The sequence below is a fragment of the Zea mays genome, chromosome 1 (genome assembly GCF_902167145.1).
Source record: "Zea mays cultivar B73 chromosome 1, Zm-B73-REFERENCE-NAM-5.0, whole genome shotgun sequence".
NCBI lineage: Eukaryota > Viridiplantae > Streptophyta > Magnoliopsida > Poales > Poaceae > Zea > Zea mays.
Window position 1 is genome coordinate 253,644,205 of NC_050096.1, and position 12,928 is coordinate 253,657,132.

The window sequence follows — 12,928 nt, forward strand, 5'->3', positions numbered from 1 at the left end:
AGGGTGTTTGGGATGCCCCGGGTTCCAGCTCCAGTGTGGAGCTGTAGTTTGTAATATCAATTTAAATAGTATTAAAATATTTGTAATCTAAATAATAAACGAAATGACATATAAATATATTTTAAAGGCTTACAACTCCAGCTCCACGATTTTCTGGAGCACATAATGACCTGTTCCACAAACTCCACCAAATTTTTGTGATATCCTAGCCCCAGTGTATGGTGATATCCTGACCCAATGCTTAAAAGAATTAATATAGTACTCATATCAACAAAGTGCATCTTCTTTTTTGGAAGTCTATCTCGAAAGAACCTTCAAGTTAAGCATGCTTGACTTGGAGCAATTTAGGACGAGTGACCAACCGAGAAGTTTTCTCGGGTGCACATGAGTGAGGACAAAGTACGCACAAAAGACTCGTGTTGGTCTGTGGGGACAATATATGATTTTAGAGAGCTGACAGAAGTAAGTACAGCCGATCCGGGAGTGGACATGGTGTTACAAGTGGTATCCGAGCTGCGCATTACGCATGTGGGCCTGGAGTGGTCACATATCATGGTATATGACGACACTAGACACACATACATGGTCAAGAGGGGAGGTTCCTGGCTTGGGGTTGAACGACGATGACGTCGGTCTTCTAAGGGGTGGATTGTGATATCCTGACCCTAGTGGATGGTGATATTCTGGCACAAGGCTTTAATAGAATTAATAGAGTACTCATATCAACAAGGTGCATCAACAAGGTGCGTCTTCTTTTTTGAAAGCCTATTCCGAAAGAACCTTCAAGTTAAGTGTGCTTGGTTTGGAGCAATTTGGGATGAGTGACTGACCTAAAAGTTTTCTCGGGTGCGCACGAGTGAGGACAAAGTGCGCACAAAAGGCTCATGTTGGTCTGTGGGGACAATATATGATCATAGAGCTGCCAGGAGTAAGTACTCCCGGTCCGAGAGTGGACGGAGTGTTACAATTTCCTAGAGCTGAAGGTATCCCAAACAACGGTAGGGTCTAATCTAATTCGTGCGATGAATGGATGAGGCTATGTGATGATGTTGTGTGGGTGGCTATTATTTACATGGAACTTTATAAATCAAACTCGTGTCTCTTCAATAGTTTCTTTGAGAATTTATAAGGAAATTTCTATAATTCAGACTATGACCAATGGTCAATTCATATAGGTATGTTCATACAAGAATACCATGTAGAACTATAATGATGTCTCATTCTCTTTGACACATTAAGATAAAAGCAATCTTGACTTACAACTAGAGAATGCTGCATCTTTTATGAAGTGGGTAATATAATATATATACTCTCAGTTACACTCATATCTTGTTTTCTCCAAACTCCTAATTCATGTGATCTTTGATCACAAAAAGGTTGGGTTACCGTCATATGCACTAAAGTGGGTCTCAACCCCATCTTCTTCAATGCATTATTTATCACGTTTAGAGAGGGACCTTTTTATGAATGTATCTCTTAGATTTTTAACTATGTTTACATAATCAACGGCTATCATTTTAGAGTTTCTTATTTTCCTAACATACTTCAACCATATTTTTACATGACTTGACGATCACATTATCCCCAAAACTTGATGATTTAATGGTAATTATTTGGCTATCGGAGTTCATAAGGATCACTAGAATGCATTTTTACATTATGGATGAGGCAACAACTCTATCGGTACCCCAAATATGTGGTACCCATTCCTACTGGGTCAAGGCTGGACCCCTGTGGCTACCCATAGACATGGGATGACGAGTGATCTATCATGACTCAGAGCCTGGGCCCGTCCTATAGGGTCGATGGCCTCCAGACCTATGTTACCATGTGCCTCGTCGGTGGGATTGCTCGACAACTACAGCCTAGGACCTGACCCCCACGTGTGCCAACGAACCTTCGACCAAGGGAGGTCCGATGCCGCCATGTGTCCGGGCCATTACGGATGGAACCCGAACCTCCACGAGTACCATCTGGACCCGTATGCATACGCTCTATCTAGAGCTACCACATCTGCATATGCTCCCAGCCACTGCTCTCCACCCAAGCGGGGGTACGATGTTGCCACGTGGCCCATGGCACATCTCAGAAGCTGTCAGGCATCGTTTGACGTGGGCCTCTGTCATGGAGGCCACCCGCATTAAATACGGGCAGGATGCCCGCATGTTCACACTAGTGGCAGGTGGCATGCGCCCCACATTGAATGCAGGTGGCGTGTCAGTCCGCAAGGCCTAGGGCGCGCCAGTAACCTGCGTATTATCGAGGCGAAGACCATTGACCCACTGTGCCACTATGGGTAACTCCCATCATGACACCCACTGTTCTCACTACGACACCAAGCGAAAAGACAGGCGGAGGGAACAATACAACACCGCCTACCTACTCCTCTATGCAAGACTACGTGACACTCTATGCCGCAACCTACGCCAGAGCCTTCACCCACACGCTGACAAGACAGCGCGAAGTCGAGTCTGGCTAGAGGAGCCCACACGACGAACAAGATAAGATACCTGTCCACCACGGGGGAAGACCTTAGTCCTCCAGCTCTATCCGTCGCTCCACGCTTTGTATTTTATTATTCCTGGGCCCACCATTTGGTACCCAGCTCCCTTGTACGTGCTCCCCTTGTCTATGAAAGGGAATTAGGCTTACACCTATTTTCCTAATTGATTTTGGTGGTTGAATTGCCCAACACAAATAATTGGACTAACTAGTTTGCTCTAGTGCATAAGTTTTACAGGTGTAAAAGGTTCACACTTAGCCAATAAAAAAAGATCAAGTATAGGATTCAACAAGGAGCAAAGGGACAACCGAAGGCACCTCTGGTCTGGGGCACCGGACAATGTCCGGTGCACCAGAGGACTCCAACTCAAACTTGCCACCTTCGAGAATTTCCAGAGGCACTCCGCTAAAATTCACCGGACTGTCCGGTGCTCCAAGGAAGAGCCGCCTCAGGAACTCGCCAGCCTCGGGAAAACGCAGCGGCTGCTCCGCTATAATTCACCGGACATGTCCGGTGTACACCGGACTGTCCGGTGAACCAGCAGAGCAACGGCTACTTCGCGCCAACGGTCACCTGCAGACGCATTTAATGCGCGCCAGAAGCGCGCAGAAGTCAGGCTCGCGCGCGCTGGCACACCGGACATTGAACAGTACATGTTCGGTGTGCACCGGACATCCAGGCGGGCCCAGAAGTCAGAACTCCAACGGTCAAAATCCAACGGCATTGGTGACGTGGCGGGCGCACCGGACATGTCCAGTGTGCACCGGACTGTCCGGTGCACCATACGACAGACAGCCTCCACCAACGGTCAAGTTTGGTGGTTGGGGCTATAAATACCCCAACCACCCCACCATTCATTGCATCCAAGTTTTTCCAGCTTCCAACCACTATACAAGAGCTAGCATTCATTGCAAAGCACACCAAAAGAGATCAAATCCTCTCCCAACTCCACTCAAAGCCTTAGTGACTAGAGAGAGTGATTTGTAGTATTCATTTGAGCTCTTGCGCTTGGATCGCTTCTTTTCTTTCGCATTCTTTCTTGTGATCAAACACTCACTTGTAATTGAGGCAAGAGACACCAATTGTGTGGTGGTCCTTGCGGGAAGTTTGATTCCCAAGTGATTTGAGAAGAGAAGCTCACTCGGTCCGAGGGACCGTTTGAGAGAGGGAAATGGTTGAAAAAAGACCCGGCCTTTGTGGCCTCCTCAACGGGGAGTAGGTTTGCGAGAACCGAACCTCGGTAAAACAAATCCGTGTGTCTCACTCCTTATTTGCTAGAGATTTGTTTTGCACCCTCTCTCGCGGACTTGTTTTTATTTCTAACGCTAACCCGGTTTGTAGTTGTGTTTATATTTGTAAATTTCAGTTTCGCCCTATTCACCCCCCTCTAGGCGACTATCAATTGGTATCAGAGCCCGGTGCTTCATTAGAGCCTAACCGCTCGAAGTGATGTCGGGAGATCACGCCAAGAAGGAGATGGAGACCGGCGAAAAGCCCACTACAAGCCACAGGAGCGCTTCATCGGAAGAGTCCCGCACCAAGAGAAAGGAGAAGAAAGACTCCTTAAAAGGGAAGGAGAAGAAGAAGGACTCCTCCAAGGGAATGGAGAAGAAATCTTCTTCACACAAAGAGAAGAAGGAGAAGTCTTCCTCCCACAAGCCGCAACGGAGTGGGGACAAGAAAAAAAGGATGAGGAAAGTGGTCTACTACGAGACCGATTCTTCATCGACATCCACCTCCGGCTCCGACGCGGCGTCCGTCACTTCTAAACGCCAAGAGCGTAAGAAGTATAGTAAGATTCCCCTACGCTACCCTCGCATTTCCAAACATACACCTTTACTTTCCGTCCCATTAGGCAAACCACCAACTTTTGATGGTGAAGATTATGCTAGGTGGAGTGATTTAATGCGATTTCATCTAACCTCACTCCACAAAAGTATATGGGATGTTGTTGAGTTTGGTGCACAGGTACCATCCGTAGGGGATGAAGACTATGATGAGGATGAGGTGGCCCAAATCGAGCACTTCAACTCTCAAGCAACAACAATACTCCTCGCCTCTCTAAGTAGAGAGGAGTATAACAAAGTGCAAGGGTTGAAGAGCGCCAAGGAGGTTTGGGATGTGCTCAAAACCGCACACGAAGGAGATGAGCTCACAAAGATCACCAAGCGGGAGACGATCGAGGGGGAGCTCGGTCGGTTCCGGCTTCGCAAAGGGGAGGAGCCACAAAACATGTACAACCGGCTCAATACCTTGGTGAATCAAGTGCGCAACCTCGGGAGCAAGAAATGGGATGACCACAAAATGGTTAAGGTTATTCTAAGATCTCTTATTTTTCTTAACCCCACTCAAGTACAATTGATTCGTGGCAACCCAAGATATACACTAATGACCCCCGAGGAAGTAATCGGGAATTTTGTGAGTTTTGAGTGCATGATAGAAGGCTCGAGGAAGATCAACGAGCTTGATGATCCCTCCACATCCGAGGCTCAACCCGTCGCATTCAAGGCGACAGAGGAAAAGAAGGAGGAGTCTACACCAAGTAGACAACCAGTCGACGCCTCCAAGCTCGACAATGAGGAAATGGCGCTCGTCATCAAGAGCTTCCGCCAAATCCTCAAACAAAGGAGAGGGAAAGACTACAAGTCCCGCTCCAAGAAGGTTTGCTACAAGTGTGGTAAGCCCGGTCACTTTATAGCTAAATGTCCATTATCAAGTGATAGTGACAGGGGCGACGACAAGAAGGGGAGAAGAAAGGAGAAGAAGAAGTACTACAAGAAGAAGGGCGACAATGCCCATGTTTGTCGGGAATGGGACTCCGACGAAAGCTCTAGCGACTCCTCCTCCGACGAGGACGCCGCCAACATCGCCGTCACCAAGGGACTTCTCTTCCCCAACGTCGGCCACAAGTGCCTCATGGCAAAGGACGGCAAAAAGAAGAAGGTTAAATCTAAATCCTCCACTAGATATGAATCCTCTAGTGATGAAAATGTTAGTGATGAGGAAGATAACTTGCGATCTCTTTTTGCCAACCTCAACATGCAACAAAAAGAGAAACTTAATGAATTGATTAGTGCCATTCATGAAAAGGATGATCTCTTGGACACCCAAGAGGACTTCCTTATTAAAGAAAATAAGAAGCATGTTAAGGTTAAAAATGCTTATGCTCTAGAAGTAGAAAAATGTGAAAAATTGTCTAGTGAGCTAAGCACTTGCCATGAGACTATAGACAACCTTAGAAATGAAAATGCTAATTTATTAGCTAAGGTTGATTCTCATGTTTGTAATGTTTCAATTGACAATTCTAGAAATAATGATGATGATTTACTTGTTAGGATTGAAAAATTGAACATTTCTCTTGCTAGCCTTATGATTGAAAATGAAAAACTGCTTGCTAAGGCTAAAGATTTTGATGTTTGCAATGCTACTATTTCCGACCTTAGAACTAAGAATGACATGTTACATGATAAGGTTGTAGAATTAAAATCTTGCAAACCCTCTACATCTATCGTTGAGCATGTATCTATTTGTACTAGATGTAGAGATGTTGATATTAATGCTATCCATGATCACATGTCTTTAATTAAACAACAAAATGATCATATAGCAAAATCAGATGCTAAAATTGTCGAGCATAACTTAGAGAATGAAAAATTTAAATTTGCTAGAAGTATGCTCTATAATGGGAGACGCCCTGGCATCAAGGATGGCATTGGCTTCCAAAGGGGAGACAATGTCAAGCTTAGTGCCCCTCCTAAAAGTTTGTCAAATTTTGTTAAGGGCAAGGCTCCCATGACTCAGGATAACGAGGGTTACATTTTATACCCTGCCGTCTATCCTGAGGACAAAATTAGAAGAATTCATTCTAGGAAGTCTCACTCTGGCCCTAATCATGCTTTTATGTATAAGGGTGAGACATCTAGCTCTAGGCAACCAACCCGTGCTAAGTTGCCTAAGAAAAGAACTCCTAATGCATCAAATGATCATGACATTTCATTTAAAACTTTTGATGCATCTTATGTTTTGACTAACAAATCCGGCAAGGTAGTTGCCAAATATGTTGGGGGCAAGCACAAGGGGTCAAAGACTTGTGTTTGGGTACCCAAAGTTCTTGTGTCTAATGCCAAAGGACCCAAAACCATTTGGGTACCTAAAATCAAGAACTAAACTTGTTTTGTAGGTTTATGCATCCGGGGGCTCAAGTTGGATCATCGACAGCGGGTGCACAAACCACATGACAGGGGAGAAGAAGATGTTCTCCTCCTACGAGAAAAACCAAGATCCCCAACGAACGATCACATTCGGGGATGGAAACCAAGGTTTGGTCAAAGGTTTGGGTAAAATTGCTATATCTCCTGACCATTCTATTTCCAATGTTTTTCTTGTAGATTCTTTAGATTACAATCTGTTTTCCGTATCTCAATTATGCAAAATGGGCTACAACTGTCTCTTTACTGATGTAGGTGTCACTGTCTTTAGAAGAAGTGATGATTCAATAGCATTTAAGGGTGTGTTAGAGGGTCAGCTATACTTAGTAGATTTTGATAGAGCTGAACTCGACACATGCTTAATTGCTAAGACTAACATGGGTTGGCTCTGGCACCACCGACTAGCCCATGTTGGGATGAAGAATCTTCATAAGCTTCTAAAGGGAGAACACATTTTAGGACTGACAAATGTTCATTTTGAGAAAGACAGGATTTGTAGTGCATGCCAAGCAGGAAAGCAAGTTGGTGCCCATCATCCACACAAGAACATCATGACGACCGACAGGCCGCTTGAGCTACTCCACATGGATCTATTCGGCCCGATTGCTTACATAAGCATCGTCGGGAGTAAGTATTGTCTTGTAATAGTGGATGATTATTCTCGCTTCACTTGGGTGTTCTTTTTGCAGGAAAAATCACAAACCCAAGAGACCTTAAAGGGATTCTTGAGACGGGCTCAAAATGAGTTCGGCTTAAGGATCAAGAAAATTAGAAGCGACAACGGGACGGAGTTCATGAACTCTCAAATCGAAGGCTTCCTTGAGGAGGAGGGCATCAAGCATGAGTTCTCTTCTCCCTACACGCCACAACAAAATGGTGTAGTGGAGAGGAAGAATCGAACTCTATTGGACATGGCAAGGACCATGCTTGATGAGTACAAGACTTCGGATCGGTTTTGGGCGGAGGCGGTCAACACCGCTTGCTACGCCATCAACCGGTTGTATCTACACCGAATCCTCAAGAAGACATCATACAAACTCCTAACCGGTAAAAAGCCCAATATTTCATATTTTAGAGTCTTTGGTAGCAAATGTTTTATTCTTGTTAAGAGAGGTAGAAAATCTAAATTTGCTCCTAAGACTGTAGAAGGCTTTTTACTAGGATATGATTCAAACACAAGGGCATATAGAGTCTTTAACAAGTCCTCCGGACAAGTTGAAGTTTCTTGTGACGTTGTGTTTGATGAGACTAACGGCTCTCAAGTAGAGCAAGTTGATCTTGATGAGATAGGTATTGAAGAGGCTCCGTGCATCGCGCTAAGGAACATGTCCATTGGGGATGTGTGTCCTAAGGAATCCGAAGAGCCTCCAAATGCACAAGATCAACCATCCTCCTCCACGCAAGCATCTCCACCAACTCAAAATGAGGATGAGGCTCAAGTAGATGAAGTAGAAGATCAAGCAAATGAGCCACCTCAAGATGACGACAATGATCAAGGGGGAGATGCAAGTGATCAAGACAAGGAGGATGATGAACCAAGGCCGCCACACCCAAGAGTCCACCAAGCAATTCAACAAGATCACCCCGTCGACACCATCCTCGGCGACATTCATAAGGGGCTAGATCTCGAGTTGCACATTTTTGTGAGCATTACTCTTTTGTTTCCTCTATTGAGCCACACAAGGTAGAGGAAGCACTTCAAGATTCGGATTGGGTGGTGGCGATGCAAGAGGAGCTCAACAACTTCACTAGGAATGAGGTATGGCATTTAGTTCCACGTCCTAATCAAAATGTTGTAGGAACCAAATGGGTCTTCCGCAACAAGCAAGATGAGCATGGTGTGGTGACAAGGAACAAAGCTCGACTTGTGGCCAAGGGATACTCCCAAGTCGAAGGTTTGGATTTCGGTGAAACCTATGCACCCGTAGCTAGGCTTGAGTCAATTCATATACTATTAGCCTATGCTACTTACCATGGCTTTAAGCTTTATCAAATGGACGTGAAAAGTGCCTTCCTCAATGGACCAATCAAGGAAGAGGTCTATGTTGAGCAACCTCCCGGCTTTGAAGACAGTGAGTATCCTAACCATGTCTATAAGCTCTCAAAGGCGCTTTATGGGCTCAAGCAAGCCCCAAGAGCATGGTATGAATGCCTTAGAGATTTCCTTATCACTAATGGCTTCAAAGTCGGAAAGGCCAATCCTACTTTATTCACTAAAACTCTTGAAAATGACTTGTTTGTATGCCAAATTTATGTTGATGATATTATATTTGGGTCTACTAACGAGTCTACATGTGAAGAATTTAGTAGGATCATGACACAAAAGTTTGAGATGTCTATGATGGGGGAGTTGAAGTATTTCTTAGGATTTCAAGTGAAGCAACTCCAAGAAGGCACCTTCCTAAGCCAAACGAAGTACACTCAAGATATTCTAAGCAAGTTTGGAATGAAGGATGCCAAACCCATCAAGACACCCATGGGAACTAATGGGCATCTCGACCTCGACACGGGAGGTAAGTCTGTGGATCAAAAGGTATACCGGTCGATGATAGGTTCTTTACTCTATTTATGTGCATCTCGACCGGATATTATGCTTTCCGTATGCATGTGTGCAAGATTCCAAGCCGACCCTAAGGAAGCTCACCTTACGGCCGTAAAACGAATCTTGAGATATTTGGCTTTTACTCCTAAGTTTGGGCTTTGGTATCCTAGGGGATCCACATTTGATTTGATTGGTTATTCGGATGCCGATTGGGCGGGGTGCAAAATCAATAGGAAGAGCACATCGGGGACTTGCCAGTTCTTGGGAAGATCCTTGGTGTCTTGGGCTTCAAAGAAGCAAAATTCGGTCGCTCTTTCCACCGCCGAAGCCGAGTATATTGCCGCAGGCCATTGTTGCGCGCAATTGCTTTGGATGAGGCAAACCCTGCGGGACTATGGTTACAAATTAACCAAAGTCCCTTTGCTATGTGATAATGAGAGTGCAATCAAGATGGCGGATAATCCTGTCGAACATAGCCGCACTAAACACATAGCCATTCGGTATCATTTTTTTAGGGATCACCAACAAAAGGGAGATATCGAGATTTCATATATCAACACTAAAGATCAATTAGCCGATATCTTTACCAAGCCTCTTGATGAACAAACTTTTAACAAACTTAGACATGAGCTCAATATTCTTGATTCACGCAACTTCTTTTGTTGATTTGCACACATAGCTCATTTTACATACCTTTGATCATATCTCTTTCATATGCTATGACTAATGTGTTTTCAAGTCTATTTCGAACCAAGTCATAGGTGTATTGAAAGGGAATTGGAGTCTTCGGCGAAGACAAAGGCTTCCACTCCGTAACTCATCCTTCGCCGTCGCTCCAAGTCACTCTCCATTCTTGGGGGAGAAAGCATGAGCACAAAGCACAAGGACTCCATCTTTGGTATAATCTTCACTCATTTATTTATGACCAAAGGGGAGAGAGTAGTTCTAAAGGGCTCTAATGATTCCGTTTTTGGCGATTCATGCCAAAGGGGGAGAAAGTATGAGCCCAAAGCAAAAGGACCGCACCACCACCAATTTCAAAAACTTAGTTTTTCAAAGAGTATTTTCAATTGGTATCCTATTGTGTTCAAAAGGGAGAGAAAGTAGTATTTCAAAAATGATATATCAAAACCCTCTTGAACACTAAGAGGAGGATCTCATTTAGGGGGAGTTTTGTTTAGTCAAAGGAAAAGCATTTGAAATAGGGGGAGAAAATTTCAAATCTTGAAAATGCTTTGCAAAATCTTATTTATTTACCTTTGACTTCTTGCAAAATAACTTTGAAAAGGATTTACAAAATAGTTTGCAAAAACAAAACATGTGGTGCAAGCGTGGTCCAAAATGTTAAGAACGAAGAAACGATCCATGCATATCTTGTAAGTATTTATATTGGCTCAATTCCAAGCAACCTTTGCACTTACATTATGCAAGCTAGTTCAATTATGTACTTCTATACTTGCTTTGGTTTGTGTTGGCATCAATCACCAAAAAGGGGGAGATTGAAAGGGAATTAGGCTTACACCTATTTTCCTAATTGATTTTGGTGGTTGAATTGCCCAACACAAATAATTGGACTAACTAGTTTGCTCTAGTGCATAAGTTTTACAGGTGTAAAAGGTTCACACTTAGCCAATAAAAAAAGATCAAGTATAGGATTCAACAAGGAGCAAAGGGACAACCGAAGGCACCTCTGGTCTGGGGCACCGGACTGTCCGGTGTACACCGGACAGTGTCCGGTGCACCACCGGACAATGTCCGGTGCACCAGAGGACTCCAACTCAAACTTGCCACCTTCGGGAATTTCCAGAGGCACTCCGCTAAAATTCACCGGACTGTCCGGTGTACACCGGACAGTGTCCGGTGCTCCAAGGAAGAGCCGCCTCAGGAACTCGCCAGCCTCGAGAAAACGCAGCGGCTGCTCCGCTATAATTCACCGGACATGTCCGGTGTACACCAGACTGTCCGGTGAACCAGCAGAGCAACGACTACTTCGCGCCAACGGTCACCTGCAGACGCATTTAATGCGCGCCAAAAGCGCGCAGAAGTCAGGCTCACGCGCGCTGGCACACCGGACATTGAACAGTACATGTCCGGTGTGCACCGGACATCCAGGCGGGCCCAGAAGTCAGAACTCCAACGGTCAAAATCCAACGGCATTGGTGACGTGGCGGGCGCACCGGACATGTCCGGTGTGCACCGGACTGTCCGGTGCACCATACGACAGACAGCCTCCACCAACGGTCAAGTTTGGTGGTTGGGGCTATAAATACCCCAACCACCCCACCATTCATTGCATCCAAGTTTTTCCAGCTTCCAACCACTATACAAGAGCCAGCATTCATTGCAAAGCACACCAAAAGAGATCAAATCCTCTCCCAACTCCACTCAAAGCCTTAGTGACTAGAGAGAGTGATTTGTAGTATTCATTTGAGCTCTTGCGCTTGGATCGCTTCTTTTCTTTCGCATTCTTTCTTGTGATCAAACACTCACTTGTAATTGAGGCAAGAGACACCAATTGTGTGGTGGTCCTTGCGGGAAGTTTGATTCCCAAGTGATTTGAGAAGAGAAGCTCACTCGGTCCGAGGGACCGTTTGAGAGAGGGAAATGGTTGAAAAAAGACCCGGCCTTTGTGGCCTCCTCAACGGGGAGTAGGTTTGCGAGAACCGAACCTCGGTAAAACAAATCCGTGTGTCTCACTCCTTATTTGCTAGAGATTTGTTTTGCACCCTCTCTCGCGGACTTGTTTTTATTTCTAACGCTAACCCGGTTTGTAGTTGTGTTTATATTTGTAAATTTCAGTTTCGCCCTATTCACCCCCCTCTAGGCGACTATCAGTCTATAAAAGGGAGGACACATGAGTTGCAAGGGGATACAGACTAGAACCCTAGAAGCTCTCTCGAGCTTTCCCAGGGGGATATGCTCACTTGAACTCCCTCAGAGGCATCTTGTCGAGGATGAGATCCCCAGTACCTAGGACCCATCGGTCAGTATGTGTGCTAGGGAAAAGCCTTTGGCAACTCGGGCCCATCGGTTAGCTAGAGGAGATAGGTAACATCAACCCTAGAAGCACCCTCCCTCGGACAAACCCTGTGGCACCGAGCCCGGGATCGGGCGTGGCAGAGTCTAATAAGGGATCGGACGTGCCAAAGGGAAACCACTCGAGTGGATTCCTCGTCTAGCTCGAGACCGACCCATCATAAGTGACAGACCACATTAACTACGCCTGGCAGTGAGGCACAGCAGAGGCACCGGTTCGCCTCCCGCTCATAGCCTATGAGCCCCTGAAAGTCGCCTAGAGGGGGGTGAATAGGTGGAATCTGAAATTTACAACTTAATACACAAGCTACAAGTCAGGGTTAGCGTTAGAAATAAAAACGAGTTTGAAAGAGAGGGCGAAAACAAATCAACCAAGAAATAAAGCGGATGACACGGTGATTTGTTTTACCAAGGTTCGGTTATTGAAAACCTACTCCCCGTTGAGGTGGTCACAAAGACCGGGTCTCTTTCAACCCTTCCCCTCTCTCAAACGGTCACCTAGACCGAGTGAGCTTTCTCCTTAATCAAATGGGTCACTTAGACCCCACAAGGACCACCACACAATTGGTGTCTCTTGCCTTGATTACAAGTTGCTTGAAGAACAAGAATGAGGAAGAAGAAAGCACGATTGCAAAAGCC